Raw genomic sequence first — 17,918 nt, 5'->3', positions numbered from 1 at the left:
CAGGTGAGGGAGAGTCAGACAACTGGTTGCATAGTTTTAAAAAAGGGCATCAAGTGATTCGTTACACCATAACTAAAAATATTGTAATTGCAACTGATATTTTTACTAAGCTATTAGGATTTAACACACCCTTTAATGTACAGCCAGCTAAATCCCAGTGTATGGAATACACTCCACTCTTGAATCACCAGAAAGCAATGACACTACTTTTGGAAGCTTATCACATTATCTGTCCTGTGGGGTGAGTTGATCGAGGTATTTGAAATTTTGAAGGGATGAGACAAAGTGGATAGAAACAGACTGTTTCCAGTGAATGAGGAGTTTAGAATACAAGGGGATAGAAGCCATACTAGAATACAAGGGGGTAGAAGTTAAACTTCAGATATACAAAACCCTGGTTAGATCCCACTTGGAGTACTGTGAGCAGTTCTGGGCACCACATCTTAGGAAGGATATATTGGCCTTGGAGGGAGTGCAGCGTATATTTACCAGAATAACACCTGGACTTCAATGGTTAAATTATGAGGAGAGGTAACACAAACTAGGGTTGTATTTCCTGGAATTTAGAAAGTTAAGGGGTAATTCGATTGAAATTTTCAAGATACTAAGGAGAACAGATAGGGTAGGTAGAAAGAAACTATTTCCGCAGGTTATGAAGACCAGAGCTGGGGGTATTCTCTAAAGATTAGAGCTGGAGCTTTCAGGAGTGAAACTGGGAAACACCTCTACACAAAAAGGGTGATAGAGATTTGGAACTCTCTTCTGCCAATGGTGATTAATGCACGATTAATTATTAATTTTAAATCTGAGATTGATAGAGTTTTGTTAACCAAAAGAATTAAGAGTTATGGGGCAAAGGCAGGTAAATGAAATTAGGTCACAGACCAGCTGTGATCTCATTGAATGGTGGAACAGACTCGAGGGGCTGAATGGCCTCCTCCTGTTCCTATGTTCCTATTGTAGACCAAGGGATCATAAATAAATTTAAGGTAAGAGATTTAGAATGGAGAGCAGGAGAAACTTTTTTAGACAGAAATTTGTGAGGCTGTGGAATGCATTAGTGATTCTTCGGGACAGGATTTACTCCCATTTGGAAACAAACGAACTTATTAGCGAGAGGCAGCATGGTTTTGTGAAGGAGAGATCGTGTCTCACTAATTTGATTGAGTTTTTTGAGGGAGTGACAAAGATGATTAATGAAGGAAGGGCAGTGAATGTTGTCTATATGGACTTCAGTAAAGCCTTTGACAAGGTCCCTCATGGCAGACTGGTACAAAAGGTGAAGTCTCACGGGATCAGAGGTGAGCTGGCAAGATGGATACAGAACTGGCTCTGTCATAGAAGACAGAGGGTAGCAGTGGAAGGGTGCTTTTCTGAATGGAGGGCTGTGACTAGTGGTGTTCCGCAGGGATCAGTGCTGGGACCTTTGCTCTTTGTAGTGTATATAAATGATTTGGAGGAAAATGTAGCTGGTCTGATTAGTAAGTTTGCAGGCGACACAAAGGTTGGTGGAGTTACGGATAGTGATGAGGATTGTCAGAGGATACAGCAGGATATAGATCGGTTGGAGACTTGGGCGGAGAAATGGCTGATGGAGTTTAATCCGAACAAATGTGAGGTATTGCATTTTGGAAGATCTAATGCAGGTAAGAAATATACAGTAAATGGCAGAACCCTTAGCAGTATTGACAGGCAGAGAGATCTGGGCGTACAGGTCCACAGGTCACTGAAAGTGGCAACGCAGGTAGATAAGGTAGTCAAGAAGGCATACGGCATGCTTGCCTTCATCGGTCGGGGCATACAGTATAAAAATTGACAAGTCATGCTGCAGCTGTACAGAACTTTTGTTAGGCCACACTTAGAATATTGCGTGCAATTCTGGTCACCACACTACCAGAAGGACGTGGAGGCTTTGGAGAGGGTACAGAAGAGGTTTACCAGGATGTTGCCTGATCTGGAGGGCATTAGCTATGAGGAGAGGTTGGATAAACTCGGATTGTTTTCACTGGAACGACGGAGGTGGAGGGGCGACATGATAGAGGTTTACAAAGTTATGAGCGGCATGGACAGAGTGGATAGTCAGAAGCTTTTTCCCAGGGTGGAAGAGTCACTAGGGGACATAGGTTTAAGGTGAGAGGGGCAAAGTTTAGAGGGGATGTGCGAGGCAAGTGTTTTACACAGAGGGTGGTGAGTGCCTGGAACTTGCTGCCGGGGGAGGTGGTGGAAGCAGGTACGATAGCGACGCTTAAGAGGTATCTTGACAAATACATGAATAGGATGGGAATAAAGGGATACGGTCCCCGGAAGTGCAGAAGGTTTTAGTTTAGGCAGTCATCAAGATCGGCGCAGGCTTGGAGGGCCGAATGGCCTGTTCCTGTGCTGTACTGTTCTTTGTTCTTTGATTAAAGCAGAGACTATGTCAACATTTAGGAATAAGTTAAATAGGTGGCTGAAGGAAAGAGAAATAAAGGGAAACGATTGCACGACAGGTAGATGGGATTAGAGTTACTGCATGGAGAAATACCAATATGGACTGAATGGGACAAACAGTCTATTTCTGTTATAATTTTATTTTCTTCTTTGCCCTATTATGTTTTACTTATCGCAGTTCTATCTACAATGTTTCAATTTCAGCTGCTTCATCAATGACCTTCCCTCCATCATAAGGTCAGAAGTGAGGATGTTCACTGATGATTGCATAGTGCTCAGTTCCATTCACAAGTCCTCAGGTAATAAAGCAGTCCGTGCCCTCAGGCAGCAAGACCCGGACAACATTTAAGCTTGCACTGATAAGTGACAAGTAACATTCGTGCCACACAATTACCAGTCAATGACCATCTCTAACAAGAGAGAGTCTAACCACCACCCCTTGACATTCAATAGCATTATCATCGCTGAATCCCCCACCATGAACATACGGGGGATGGTGGGGGGGAGGTCTAAAGGCCTGTTTGGGTATACAATTTAAACTCGTACCGGGCCTGACCCAACCACATCTAACCCGAACCTGACCTGGGCCCGAGTCCTTTGGTTTTTCCCGCGCCCGACCAGACCCTACCCGATCCGACTTGACTACCAGAAATTAATGACGCTTACTCTTACTCTCACTTCCCTTTCACTCCCTGACCAAAAGGCAGCACTGCCACTGTGCCCAACCTGGCCCAACCCAACCTGAGCCCGAATGCTGGACCTGGAAGAGAAACCTGACCCAATCCTAACCTGACACATGTCGTCGGGTCCCATTGGGTTCGAGTTCGGTAGCCATGCTCCTGGGACCTGGAAGGTCACTATTGACCAAAACCTAACTGGATCAGCCATATAAATACAGTGGCTACCAGAGTAGGTCAGAGGCTACTTATTCTGCAGTGAGTGACTCACCATTTGATTCCCCAAAGCCTTTCCACTACCTACAAGGCACAAGTCAGTAGTGTGATGGAATACTCTCCATTTACTTGGATGAGTTCAACTCCAACAACATTCAAGAAGCTCAACACCAGCCACGACAAAGTAGCCTTCTTGGTCAGCACCCCAGCTACCACTTTAAACATTCGTTCCCTCCGCCACTGGTGTACCAGATCTACAAGATGCACTGCAGCAACTCGCCTAGCCTCCTTCAACATCACCTTCCAAACCTGCGACCTCTACCACCTAGAAGAACAAGGGCACCAAACACATAGGAACACCACCATCTGCAAGTTCCCTTCCAAGTCTTGCACCATCCTGACTTGGAAATATATTGTTGTTTCTTCACTGTCACTGGGTTGGAATCCTAGAACTCCTTCCCTAACAGTACTGTGGGTGTGCCTACACCACATGAACTGCAGGGGTTTAAGAAGGCAGTTCACTGCCACTTTGTCAAGGGCATTTAGGGGTGGGCAACAAATGCTGGCCTTGCCAGCAACCTCCACATCCCATGAATGAATAAACAAAAATAAATATTGCATATCATTATGTGACTCATCATGGTTACGTGTGATGTTGATGTGAAAGAAAGGAAGAAAGGAAGGAAGAAACTACTTTTGAAGTGTAGTCACTATTGTAATGTAGGAAATGCAGCAGCAAATTTGCGCACAGCAAGCTCCTACAAACAACAATGTGATAATGACCAGATAATCTGTTTTAGTGATGTTGCTCGAAAGACAAACATTGGCCAAGTTCCTTGCTCTTCTTCAAAATAGCCAAGTGAAGTATAGCTGCAATTGTAAAGTGGGGAAAGGCAGCAGCCAATTTGCACACAGCAAGCTCCTGCAAACTGCAATGAGATAATGATCAGATAAACTGATTTACTGGTGCTGGTTGAGGAATATGTATTATCCAGGACAACAGGGTAACTGCCCTGAGCTTCTGTGGGTGTATTACTTCCCTGAGGTGAGAGTACTAGCACTGAGCCACGGATATGGTACACACCTCATCAGCTCACAAGGATAAACATCTTGAACACCCCTGGCAAATTGGAAGTGTTAAGTACAGAAGTCTCCTGAGAAGTCTCTGATGGGGCTGTTTGAAATCTGCTCACTGCCCACCCTTATGTGTTTCAGACCCTATATGACAAGAGTAGCCTGCATCCAACTTAAGGGTCTGCATTCTTCACAGTGCTTCTCCTGTCACTTGCCTAGTGACAGATGCTGCAAGTGAATGATGGCAACTTGCAAGCCAGCTGCCTATTCCTGTGTTTCTGCATACCAACCACTGCTGGAAACTAAGTCCTCAATAACAGCAACTAATTCCTGTGAGTAGAGAATGAAGCATCACTTTATTCCTCCCTGTTGTTTATCCTGACTGTGTTACATTTGGCTTTTTTCTTTCTTGGTCTGTGGGCTTTAACATATTCACATTACTGGGAGCATTTCCAAGAGACACTCCAATTGTATTTGCCACCTTTGCGACTGTGATACTCTTTGCAATCTCAAACCAACTTGCATCATCTCAAGCAATGAGACAATGATTTGCTTCCTAATTCAGGATCATTAAATATTCTTCTTTAAACCAGTGGCACATGAGGGCAAAGTCACAAAGGGACTCAGCAGAGCCCATCAACCTCTATCCTCCAGCAACTCGTCCTTAGTTCCCATGAACGACTCACCCTGTAAAACTCACCTTGATCCTTGTAAGTATCTGTTTTTGAAATGGATGCCTGCTTCAAGTAGCATGGATGACACAGGATGCCGAGGTGATTATTACAGCCTTACAGAACCCGATTTGTCCTCCTGAGCTTGTGACTTTTCTGTAAAAAGACAATGGCATAGGATAAGGCTGTGTGTATTTTCAAGGACACATTTGTACAGATAGCATAACATTTTTCATGGAGATACACACACTGATTTTCAGCTGCTTTAAGTCAAAAATATTTACCTAGTGAATGGGTTCGCTTATCTTTTCACAAACTAGGAGTCTTTTTGCCTCGTGCTTTATATCACTTCTCAGCCTCAGATTACCATTATAATCTCATAAAACGTAAGGAAAATCACTTGTTGTATTCCACTGCCAACCTTCATCCAGGCTGTCTTCTTCTGCAAATAGAAGATCGATATTCAATGAGCGAGAAATATGTTGACAAGGAATGGCTGGGCAACAGTGTACATATTTCTATCTGCAGTAGACAACATATCAAACATATTTAAAGCTAGTCTAATGATGGCCATGAAACCATTGTCGATTGTTGTAAAAACCCATCTGGTTCACTAATGTCCTTTAGGGAAGGAAATCTGCTGTCCTACCTGGTCTGGCCTACATGTGACTCCAGATCCACAGCAATGTGGTTGACTCTTACATGCCCTCGAAATGGCCTAGCAAGCCATTCAGTTCAAGGGCAATTAGGGATGGACAATAAATCCTGGCCTGGCCTGCGACGCCCACATCCCATGAATGAATAAAAAAATATAATTTCCTTCCTAGCTGCACTTAAAAGATCAGTGTAACTATTTGAGGATGAGGTGTGTTATGTTCATTCTTCCCTCCATATGATCACTGTTCACATTTGCTGGACCAATTGCTTGCTTACAGATTGCCCTTCAGAACTGTTTTTCCCTGTATACATAGAATCTGTAGCACGGAGAGAGGCAATTCTTCATCCCATCTTGTCTATGCTGGTGTTTAAACTGCACACAAGTCTGCTCCCACTCTAATTACCTCTTCTCACACTGCTCCAATATTCCTTTATTCCCTTCCTCCTCCCATGCATCACGCTTCCCCTTAAATATGGCAATGCTATCGGCTTCAACCAATCCACGCAGCAGCGAATTCCACATTCTCACCACACTCTGTGTAAAGAAATTCCTCATAAATTCTTTATTTGGTCTTTAGTGACTAACTTATATTTATGCCTCCTTTTCTCCACATCCGCCCTCTCGAAACCCCTTATAATTTTAAGGACCTTTATCTTGATCTCGTTTCCAGAAAAAAGAGAAACCCCCCTCCCCCACAGCTTACTCAATCTTACCTGATAATTGCATTTGCTCAATTATGATAACATCCTTGTAAATCTTTTCTTTTCTTATCTCAGTGATTCATTACCGTTTTGTAACATGGAGAGGCTGGTTGGAATCTTCCAGGTCCTGCCGAGGTGGGTTTGAAGGCAGGTAGCTAATTGGAGGTCATTAAGTGACCACTTGTGGGCAGATAGGGGACGCTGCCCGGATCTCACCTGGTCCCCAGAGCCACAGGCGCTCCCATTGGCTCTCCTGCCTGTTCAACCCTCCTGGATCCTGAATTGGACAGGGCTCCTGGAAAGTCGTGCAGATGGGCAGGACTAACAGACCATCGGGTTTGGGATCCACATTTGTCTCCGATGGAAGAATATTTTCAAAGAGGACAAGATTCTGCCTGATGGAAGAGAAGGAATGACAGAGATGGGGATAGGAGAGAAGAGGGTGAAGACAGAGGCAAGGGGGAGGGGAGGAGAAATGTGGAGAGGAGGATGGGGATAGGGACATGGCATAGTGTAAGGAGAATGGGAGAGATGGGCAAGGGGGTAGAAGAGGCATAGAGGGAGTAAGGGGGGAAAGGAGGGGAGGCAGAAAAGGAATGAGGTGTGTTGAGAGGGAAAAGCTGGAAAGAAGAGGAAGCGGAGAGGATGGAGAGTTACCCAGGGGGGAAAAAAGGACAGGAGGAGCTTTCTGAATGCCTCATTCATCCATGGTTAGCTGTCGTGCCTTTCATATAATTTTTTTAAATTAATTTTTGAATTTGAGAATCTTGCATTATTTTAGCTTCTTTGTGCCTTTGCATGTAACCTTTGTTAAAAATGTCTTTAACTTTCTGTATTAACCCCAAGATGGTTTAATCATTCTTAATTTATCGTGTAATGTTATGTTGCATAATATTATTCTCACAGCACTGCCTGCAGTTGTAATACCTTTGCAATGTTACAATCATGTGATGTATTTAATTTTATATACATAAAGAATAACACAAGTAAATAAATGAATACTTATGTCACCCTTGCATGTTAAATTTACATAAATAAGTTAGTTTCTTTGTGTGATATTGTATAGCTACTTTTTTATTTATTCACAGGATGGCAAGGCCTAATTGCCTTGAGAAGATGGCTTGCTAGGCCATTTCAAATGGCAGTTAAGAGACAATCATATTGCTTTGGGCCTGGGGTCACATGTAGGCCAGACCGGGTAAAGACAGTAGATTTCCTTCCCTAAAGGGCATTAGTGAACCAGATGGGTTTTTGCAATAATCCAGCAGTTTCATGGTCATCATTACGGATACCAGCTTTTTATTCCAGTTTTATTTGAATTGACCTTAAACTTCCCAGCTACCATGATGGGATTTGAACTTCTGTTTCCTGATCATTAGTCTGGGCTCTGGATTACTGGTCCAGTAACATAACCACTATAGTACTGTACCCCTCACGAAACAGCCCTCTGTACATCAAAATAATAACAAAATACTGCAGCTGCTGAAAATTTCAAATAAAAAAAAATGCTGGAAACATTTAACGGCATGTGGGGAGAGAGAAACAACGTTAAAGGTCAGATATTAGGCAGTAATCAGTGTTCGCCATCATTAACGCATCGAAACTGACAGCAATTCCTGGAGTTTGCATACATGTGGAAATCCAGACGTTACTGTCGGTGATTCTACACTTCACCAAAGAATGTGCTCTTGAGGGCAATCCCCAAGCAATCGACAAATTTACATTTTCTGGTCATTTATCTCATTGCTGTCCGTGGGATCTTGCTGTGCGTGCTGTGTTTCCTACATTGCAACAGTAACTACTCTTCAAAAATACTTCATTTACTATAAAGGGCTATAGGAAGTCCTAAGATTATGAAAGCTGCAGTATAAATGCAAGTTCTTTTATACATGTGTTTAAAAAAGTCTCTTGAAGGGCTGTGGGTGCCAGTTAAACAGTTACCCCAGCATGAGTCACGGCCTTCGAGAATAGATGATAGAGTGATAGCGAATTGGTCTCGACAGATCCAGCGGAGACAGCATCAATCCTTCACAGGCATGACATTCTTGTAAAATGATTGGTGATTAAGCACTGGGCGTCGCCCTAGTTCACTTTCTCATTGGTTTTATTGCGCTGTCAATCATGCACACAAGCCATCCAGTAGTTATAAGATTTCCACGAACCGAAGTTGCCAGACAAATGATCCCACATGTTGGTAAGAAGCATGTATTATTTTTAAAGTGTTAAAATGTGAGAAATAAATTCTTTGGTCGTTGTATTTTGGACTGTAAGGTAAGTGGTTATTTTTTTTTATATTGCCACATTGTTGCGAGATACTTTTAATGAGCCAAGTAATGTATTCGGGGTGCAGATGTTTCAGGGAGAAGATTTTAAGCAACGTCGTAATTTTTTTAAAAATAGATTTGAATCCGAATCTGAATTGAACTGGGTTTAACGTTGCGCATGCCCTCCAAGCTGGCTCCAGTTTAAAAACTGTGGGACCAACTCCTGTTTCACCAGTTACCTTCAAATTAACACGCTGTATACGAAGCAGCTTTCAGTACTTTCTGGAAGATTTGTGGAGAGCTTCTTCAATGGCTCAGTGCGGAGGTGAAACAGTCGGATCGTAAACGTCTCATTTGTGATCATGTTACCTCCATCTGTAACTTTCAGAATTGTGTTCGCAACTTTGTCTCGCACAAGTTACTGAAGTGATGTAGAAGTGTTGCATTGTAACATTCAGTAAGATCTGTTAGTGAGGTAAAGTGTTTTCTTAATGTTACGGAATGGTTAAAGTTGCGGATTGAAGTCCCACTCCAGGACTTGAGCGCAAAAATCAGGGCTGACCCCACCAGTGCAGCACTGAGGGAGCGCTGCATTGTCAAAGGTGCTCTTTCAGATGGGATGTTAAACTGAGGCCCTTTTTGCGCTCGCAATTGGACATGTAAACTCCATGGCACTATTATGAAGAGCAGGGGAGTTATCCCTGGTGTTCTGGCCAATATTTATCCATCAATCAACATCACAAAAACAGATTATCTGGTCATTATCACATTGCTGTTTGTGGGAGTTTTCTGCGCACAAATTGGCTGCCACATTTCCTACATTACAACAGTCAGTACACTCCAAAGGTACTTCATTGACTATAAAGTGATGTTCTAAAGACACTACAAAAATGCAAGTCTTTTTTAATGATTGTCTTCAAGCTTGTTTTCAGGATTGAATATTCTTGCTCAAACTGTTCCAAGTATTTTCCCCACTAAAACCAGTTTGAAATAGCAGGAAAAATGAATTGCACTCTTAGATAATCATTATTAGCAGTTGTTAGTCTCAATGCCCATGCACTTTACTTGGCATTTTTGAATCATACATTTAATGTAGAAATAAATTGCAACAATAATAGGCACAATATGGCTTGGAGAATTGTACTTTCTATTAGATCGCAATGTCAGAAGAAAGAACTACATCTAAAATTATTCTGGGGAAATAAATGGAATGCTGGCTACCTTTCTCAAGGGTGGCATTGATGCTGAGTAGTCAAAATTCAGAATTTAATTTAAAGTCATTGAAAATATAGAGAATATTGGATACACTGAACAGGCTAAGAGCTTAGTTTAAGAATTCACATCATTGCATGTTGTTTCAAAGTAGCACTTTTCGATCATGTGTGGAAGCAAACCTGAATCTGGGGTGGGGGGAGGGTGCGGGGGCTGAACAAATCACAAGTGAAAAAGGTGTGAGTTGTGCATTTCACTTATGAGATGGATAAGTTCTGTATTCACTAACTTACCATTAAGTTCCAGTTTGTATGGGTGTTACATTAAATTGGGGCAAATTAGAGTCATAGAGTTATACAGCACAGAAACAGGCCCTTCGGCCCATCGTGTCTGTGCCAGCCATCAAGGACCGAACTATTCTAATCCCATTTTCCAGCACTTGGCCCGTAGCCTTGTATGCTATGGCATTTCAGGTGCTCATCTAAATACTTCTTAAATGTTGTGAGGGTTCCTGCCTCTAGCACCCCTTCAGAAAGTGCATTCCAGATTCCAACCACCCTCTGGGTGAAAAATCTTTTCCTCAAATCCCCTCTAAACCTCCTGCCCCTTACCTTAAATCTATGCCCCCTGGTTACTGACCCCTCCGCTAAGGGAAAAGGTTTCTTCCTATCTAACCTATTAATGCCCCTCATAATTTTGTATACCTCAATCATATCTCCCCTCAGCCTTCTCTGCTCTAAGGAAAACAACCCTAGCCTATCCAGTCTCTCTTCATAGCTGAAATGCACCAGCCCAGACAACATCCTGGTGAATCTCCTCTGCACCCTCTCCAGTGCAATCACCACCTTCCAATATTATGGCGACCAGAACTGTACACAGTACTCCAGCTGTGGCCTAACTAGCGTTTTATACAGCTCCATCATAACCTCCCTGCTCTTATATTCTGTGCTTCGGCTAATAAAGGCAAGTATCCCATATGCTTTCCTAACCACCTTATCTACCTGTGCTGCTGCCTTCAGTGATCTATGGACAAGTACACCAAGGTTCCTCTGACCCTCTGTATTTCCTAGGGTCCCATCATCAATTGTATATTCCCTTGCCATGTTAGTCCTCCCAAAATGCTTACTTCTTGTTGTCTGTTGCTGGAATGAAGAGTTCCTTAACATCTACCAGGGCTTTATTTTGAAGCAGCTTTCTATTCTTTCTGGAAGATTTGGGGAATTGAAATGTAGAAATGTGGAAATGAGACATTCAGATCATAAAGGTTTTGTGTTCAATCCTTAGTCTATGCTGAGTGAGCAGAGCTGAGGTTGAGGTTTGGGTGGACAGTAAGGATGATCTAATTGGCCTTAGTGGTTCTAAGGAAGAGAAATAACAAACAAGATACCTGCTCTTGTTTCCAGTGACTGCAGCTGTAAATGGTCATTTGTGGATGTCGGGTGAACAGAAGACTACCTGAGCTGTGGGGGTTCCCAACTATTGAATAATCTGCTGTGCTTGCTGTCTGTGCTCCCACAGGAGGAACAACCACTTGAATCAATTATGAGAAAGTGCTTATGCCTGTTGAACCAGACAAGGCAATAAAGAGAAACGGAGGGTAAACTCGAAAAGACAAAAGAAATTGTAGGTGAGCATTTCCTCAACAAATGCATGAAATGATAATTTGCCAACAGTTACCCTAAAAATTCTCATCCTGATTTTCAATTCACTTCACGACCTTGCCTCTCTTTATCTCTGTAACCTCCCTCAGCCCTACAACTCTCTGAGATTTCTGTGCTCCACAAATTCCAGCCTATTAAATATTTCCGATTTTAATCACTCCACCATTGGCAGCAATGTCTTCAGCTGCCTGAGCCCTAAGCTCTGGAATTCCCTTCCTATATTTTTCCATCTCTCACCCTCTCTTTCTTCCTTTAAGCCACTCCTTAAAATCTACCTCTTTGACCAAGCTTTTGGTCATATGCTGTAATATCTCCTTATGTGGCTCGGTGTCCAATTTTGTTTCATAATGCTCCTGTGAAGTGCCTTGGGATATTTTATTACATTCAAGATGGTGTATAAATGCAACTTGTTGTTTTCTTTACCTTAGTAAAACTTAAGAAGCATACTCCTTGCATTCTGTTTCCTTCTGAATGGCAAAAGCTGACTGGAGACAGTTGATAGGACAATTAGTAGAGTACACATTGGTAGGAGAGGAGCTGGCAAATAGCAGTACACAATCTAAGCAAGCATGCATGAAATGGTCACTGTTTCACTGTGGTAGGTAACTTTGCTGTTTACACTGTTTCGCAAACACTGACTGATATTTTTTTGTTGCAAATCTGACAATGTTTTGCATGGGGTTGTCAACATAGTAAAACATATTGCAAATCTGGAAACCGAATAATAATTGTCTTACGGTAAGGAGAATCGGGTTTATAAAACTGTATCAATGGCTGAGCAGAATTAAACAAACTCCATTTTAATGCTTCTTCAATAGACTGGAAACATAAAGTGAAAAAGATAGAAAGGCTGACTTTCTGAATTTGCATTATTAGTGCGAAGCCTTGCTCAGCATTCATGCCACAGATCAGGAAATTGCAAATGCACTGCCTACGATTTGTCATCGTCTCCTGTACTTTCCTGACCTGTGCACTACTGGTGATCAAGATTCCCCAGTGGTAAAGTACATTTGCAAAATTAGCCCTCGTAAGCAATGATTAGCAAAACTATTTTTACCCAGTAACAAAGTTATACTTTCGTTTGTTTCCATCCATCCACACTGTAGTCTCTCTTATGTTGGTAGTTGCTCTTTATTCCCCTTTTTGGAGTGGAATGTTGACACCACTTTGTCAGCCAATGAGTTGGAGGCAGGGTGGGACCTGCCTTTTTCATTTACAGGTGCCTCTGAACTCTTGACCGAAACCACGATGAACAGAGTCCTCTGAATACAACAGGATTATTTCTCCAGCAAAATGCAGTGAGTGGTGGATAGTTACGTAATACAAATTGATCATTTCTCTTACTTACAGCAATGAATAATGGAGCAATTACTCAATCATCTCCATTCTGTCATTACATGCAGCTTTCAGTTTTGGTTGTCTCAGCTAGTTTTCTTACCATGCCCTTAAACTGTTCCTTTGTTTCAGATACAAATAACTCTGAACCAATTGTTCAGATGAACCAAAAGATGCACTACTGAACAACAGGTGGGGCTTGATGTGACTATATGTACACTAATGCATAATGGATCAGGACATGTGCATCACAGAGTCTAGTGCTGTATCTGTTAACAACAACTTATAATTATATAGCACCATTAACGTAATAAAACATCCCAGGGTGCTTCATAGGTGCATTATTTAAAAAACAGAGCCACAAAAGATGATATTAGGTCAGATGACCAAAAGCTTGGTAAAAGAGGTATGTTTTAAGGAGTGTCTTAAAGGAGGAAAGTGAGGTAGAGAGGAGTGGGAGGGTACTCCAGAGCTTAAGGCCCAGGCAGCTGAAGCCACAACCACCAATGGTCATAGAGTCATAGAGTTGTACAGTATAGAAACAGGCCCTTCGGCCCACCGCGTCCATGCCGACCATAATGCCGATCTATATTAATCCCACCTGCCTGCATTAATTCCATATCCCTCTATACCTTGCTCATTCAAGCACCTGTCCAGATGCCTCTTAAATGTTGCTACTGTTCCTGCCTCCACCACCTCCTCAGGCAGCTCATTCCAGATACCCACTATTCTTTGTGTGAAAAATTTACCCCTTTGATCCCCTTTAAACCTCCTCCATCTCACCTTAAATCTATGCCCTCTGGTTTTAGTCACCCCTACCATGGGAAACAGACTCTGGCTATCTACCCTATCTATGCCTCTCATAATTTTATATACCTCTATCATGTCCCCTCTCAGCCTCCTTCACTCCAGGGAAAACAGACCCAGCCTATCAAATCTCTCTTTATAACTCAAGCCCTCCAAACCAGGCAACATCCTTGTGAATCTTTTCTGCACCCTCTCTAACTTAATCACATCTTTCCTAAAGTGCGGCAAAACCCACACAGTCACAGGGAGAACTTGCAAACTCCACACAGGCAGTGCCCAGAACCAAAACCAGGTCGCTGGAGCTGTGAGGCTGCGGTGCTAACTACTGCACCACTGTGCCAACCTTTGTGGTGCAGTGGTTAGCTCCGCAGCCTCACAGCAATTAAAATCAGGGATGCACAAGAGGCCAGAATTAGAGGAGCGCAGATAACTCGGAGGGTTGTGGGGTTGGATGAAATTACAGAGGTAGGGAGGGGCAAGACCATGGAGGTATTTGAAAACAAGGATGAGAATTTTAAAATCAAGATGTTGCTTGACTGGGAGCCAATGTAGGTCAGAAAACACAGAGGTGATAGGTGAATGGGACTTGGTGCGAGTTAAGACACAAGCAGCACAGTTTTGTTTACAGAGGGTAGAATGTGGGTCACCAACCAGGAGTGTGTTGGAATAGAACAAAGAACAAAGAACAGTACAGCACAGGAACAGGCCATTCGGCCTTCCAAGCCTGCGCCGATCTTGATGCCTGCCTAAACTAACACCTTCTGCACTTCCGGGGCCCATATCCCTCTATTCCCTTCCTATTCATGTATTTGTCAAGATGTCTCTTAAACATCGCTATCGTATCTGCTTCCACCACCTCCCCTGGCAGCAAGTTCCAGGCACTCACCACCCTCTGTGTAAAACACTTGCCTCGCACATCCCCTCTAAACTTTGACCCTCGCACCTTAAACCTATGTCCCCTAGTAACTGACTCTTCCACCCTGGGAAAAAGCTTCTGACTATTCACTCTGTCTATGCCACTCATAACTTTGTAAACCTCTATCATGTCGCCCCTCCACCTCCGTCGTTCCAGTGAAAAAAATCCGAATTTTTCCAACCTCTCCTCATAGCTAATGCCCTCCAGACCAGGCAACATCCTGGTACACCTCCACTGTACCCTCTCCAAAGCCTCCACATCCTTCTGGTAGTGTGGCGACCAGAATTCCACACAATATTCTAAGTGTGGGCTAACTAAGGTTCTGTACAGCTGCAACATGACTTGCCAATTTTCATACTCTATGCCCCGACTGATGAAGGCAAGCATGCCGTATGCCTTCTTGACTACCTTATCCACCTGCGTTGCCACTTTCAGTGACCTGTGGACCTGTACGCCCAGATCTCTCTGCCTGTCAATACTCCTAAGGGTTCTGCCATTTACTGTATACCTCCCACCTGCATTAGACCTTCCAAAATGCATTACCTCACATTTGTCTGGATTAAACTCCATTTGCCATTTCTCCGCCCAAGTCTCCAACCGATCTGTATCCTCTGACAATCCTCATCATTATCCGCAACTCCACCAACCTTTGTGTCGTCCGCAAACTTACTAATCAGACCAGCTACATTTTCCTCCAAATCATTTATATATACTACAAAGAGCAAAGGTCCCAGCACTGATCCCTGTGGAACACCACTAGTCACATCCCTCCATTCAGAAAAACACCCATCCACTGATACCCTCTGTCTTCTATGACCAAGCCAGTTCTGTATCCATCTTGCCAGCTCACCTCTGATCCTGTGTGACCTCACCTTTTGTACCAGTCTACCATGCGGGACCTCATCAAAGGCTTTACTGAAGTCCATATAGATAACATCCACTGCCCTTCCTTCATCAATCATCTTCGTCACTTCCTCAAAAAACTCAATCAAATTAGTAAGACACGACCTCCCCTTCACAAAGCAATGCTGTCTCTCGCGAATAAGTTCGTTTGTTTCCAAATGGGAGTAAATCCTGTCCTGAATAATCCTCTCTAATAGTTTCCCTACCACTGACGTAAGGCTCACCGGCCTATAATTTCCTGGATTATCCTTGCCACCCTTCTTAAACAAAGGAACAACACTGGCTATTCTCCAGTCCTCTGGGACCTCACCTGTAGCCAATGCAAAGATTTCTGTCAAGGCCCCAGCAATTTCTTCCCTTGCCTCACTCAGTATTCTAGGGTAGATCCCATCAGGCCCTGGGGACTTATCTACCTTAATGCTTTGCAAGACACCCAACACCTCCTCCTTTTTGATAATGAGATGACTGAGACTATCTGCACTCCTTTCCCTAGGCTCATCATCCACCAAGTCCTTCTCTTTGGTGAATACTGATGCAAGGTACTCATTTAGCACCTCGCCCATTTCCTCTGGCTCCACACATAGATTCCCATTTCTGTCCTTGAGTGGGCCAACCCTTTCCCTGGTTACCCTCTTGCTCTTTATATACGTATAAAAAGCCTTGGGATTTTCCTTAATCCTGTTTGCCAATGACTTTTCATGACCCCTTTTAGCCCTCCTAACTCCTTGCGTAAGTTCCTTCCTACTGTCTTTATATTCCTCAAGTGCTTCGTCTGTTCCTAGCCTTCCAGCCCTTACAAATGCTTCCTTTTTCTTTTTGACGAGGCTCACAATATCCCGTGTTATCCAAGCTTCTCGAAACTTGCCAAACTTGTCTTTCTTCCTCACAGGAACATGCTGTTCCTGGATTCTAATCAGCTGACGTTTGAAAGACTCCCACATGTCAGATGTTGATTTACCCTCAAACAGCCGCCCCCAATCTAAATTCTTCAGTTCCTGCCTAATATCGTTATAATTAGCCTTCCCCCAATTTAGCACCTTCACCCGAGGACTACTCGTATCCTTATCCACAAGTACCTTAAAACTTATGCTGCCGAAATGCTCCCCCACTGAAACTTCGACCACCTGGCCGGGCTCATTCCCCAATACCAGGTCCAGAATGGCCCCATCCCTAGTTGGACTATCTACATACTGTTTCAAGAAGCCCTCCTGGATGCTCCTCAAATTCTGCCCCATCCAAGCCCCTAGCACTAAGTGAGTCCCAGTCAATATAGGGGAAGTTAAAATCACCCACCACCACAACCCTGTTACCATTACATCTTTCCAAAATCTGTCTACATATCTGCTCCTCTACCTCCCGCTGGCTGTTGGGAGGCCTGTAGTAAATCCCCAACATCGTGACTGCACCCTTCCTATTCCTGAGCTCCACCCATATTGCCTCGCTGCATGACCGCTCTGAGGTGTCCTCCCGCAGTACAGTTGTGATATTCTCCTTAACCAGTAATGCAACTCCCCCACCCCTTTTACATCCCCCTCTATCCCGCCTGAAGCTTCTAAAGCCAGGAACATTTAGCTGCCAATCCTGTCCTTCCCTCAACCAAGTCTCTGTAATAACAACAACATCATATTTCCAAGTACTAATCCAAGCTCTAAGTTCATCTGCCTTACCTGTTATACTTCTCGTCAAGCCTAGAGTTAACAAAGGCAGGAATTAGGGATTCAGCAGCAGGTGGGCCAAAAAAGGGGTGGTCGGGCAATGTTACGCAGAAGGAAATAGGCGGTCTTAGTGATGCAGCGAATATGTGGGCGGAAACTCATCTCTGAGTCAAATGTGACACCAACATTGCAAATAGACTGGTTTACTCACACACTGTTGCCAGGGATAGGAATGGAGTCAAAAACAAGAAATGCTGGATTCACTCAGCAGGTCTGGCAGCATCTGTGGAAAGAGAAGCAGAGTTAACGTTTCGGGTCAGTGACCCTTCTTCGGAACTGACAAATATTAGAAAAGTCACAGATTATAAACAAGTGAGGTGGGGGTTGGGCAAGAGATAACAAAGGAGAAGGTGCAGATTGGACCAGGCCACATAGCTGACCAAAAGGTCATGGAGCAAAGGCAAACAATATGTTAATGGTGTGTTGAAAGACAAAGCATTAGTACAGATTAGGTGTGAATATACTGAATATTGAACATCAGCAAGTGCAAACCTGAAGAAAAACAACCTGAAAAAAACAGTGGGTGAGCAAACTGAACAAACTAAGATGAACTGAAATAAATACAAAAAAAGATAGGAATGGAGTCAGTAGCTAGGGAATGGAGTTTGGAGTTGGGACCAAAAACAATAGGTTCAGTCTTCCCAATATTTAGTTGGAGGAAATTTCTGCTTAACCAGT

The 17,918-nt window shown here is 43.3% G+C and overlaps 1 protein-coding gene across 7 annotated transcripts in view; it reads left to right on the top strand.

Annotated features, from left to right (window-relative positions):
- LOC137351608 (interleukin-6 receptor subunit beta-like) overlaps nt 1-17,918 on the top strand; it is a 150,792-nt gene that overhangs the window by 33,196 nt on the left and 99,678 nt on the right. For 2 of the 7 annotated variants that reach the window (XM_068016215.1, XM_068016208.1), the window contains exons 1-2: nt 8,610-8,698; nt 11,422-11,530. The gene's annotated coding sequence lies outside the window, so the exon portion shown is untranslated. Of the gene's footprint in view, nt 1-8,563; nt 8,699-11,421; nt 11,531-13,031; nt 13,092-17,918 lie in introns of those variants that run through there. The other 5 variants (XM_068016214.1, XM_068016213.1, XM_068016209.1 and 2 more) reach the window with 5 other exon arrangements.

This window comes from Heterodontus francisci, chromosome 36 (assembly GCF_036365525.1).
Source record: "Heterodontus francisci isolate sHetFra1 chromosome 36, sHetFra1.hap1, whole genome shotgun sequence".
Taxonomy (NCBI): domain Eukaryota; kingdom Metazoa; phylum Chordata; class Chondrichthyes; order Heterodontiformes; family Heterodontidae; genus Heterodontus; species Heterodontus francisci.
The sequence above is the reverse complement of the archived record's forward strand: the minus strand, read 5'-3'. Positions and strand labels throughout refer to the sequence as shown.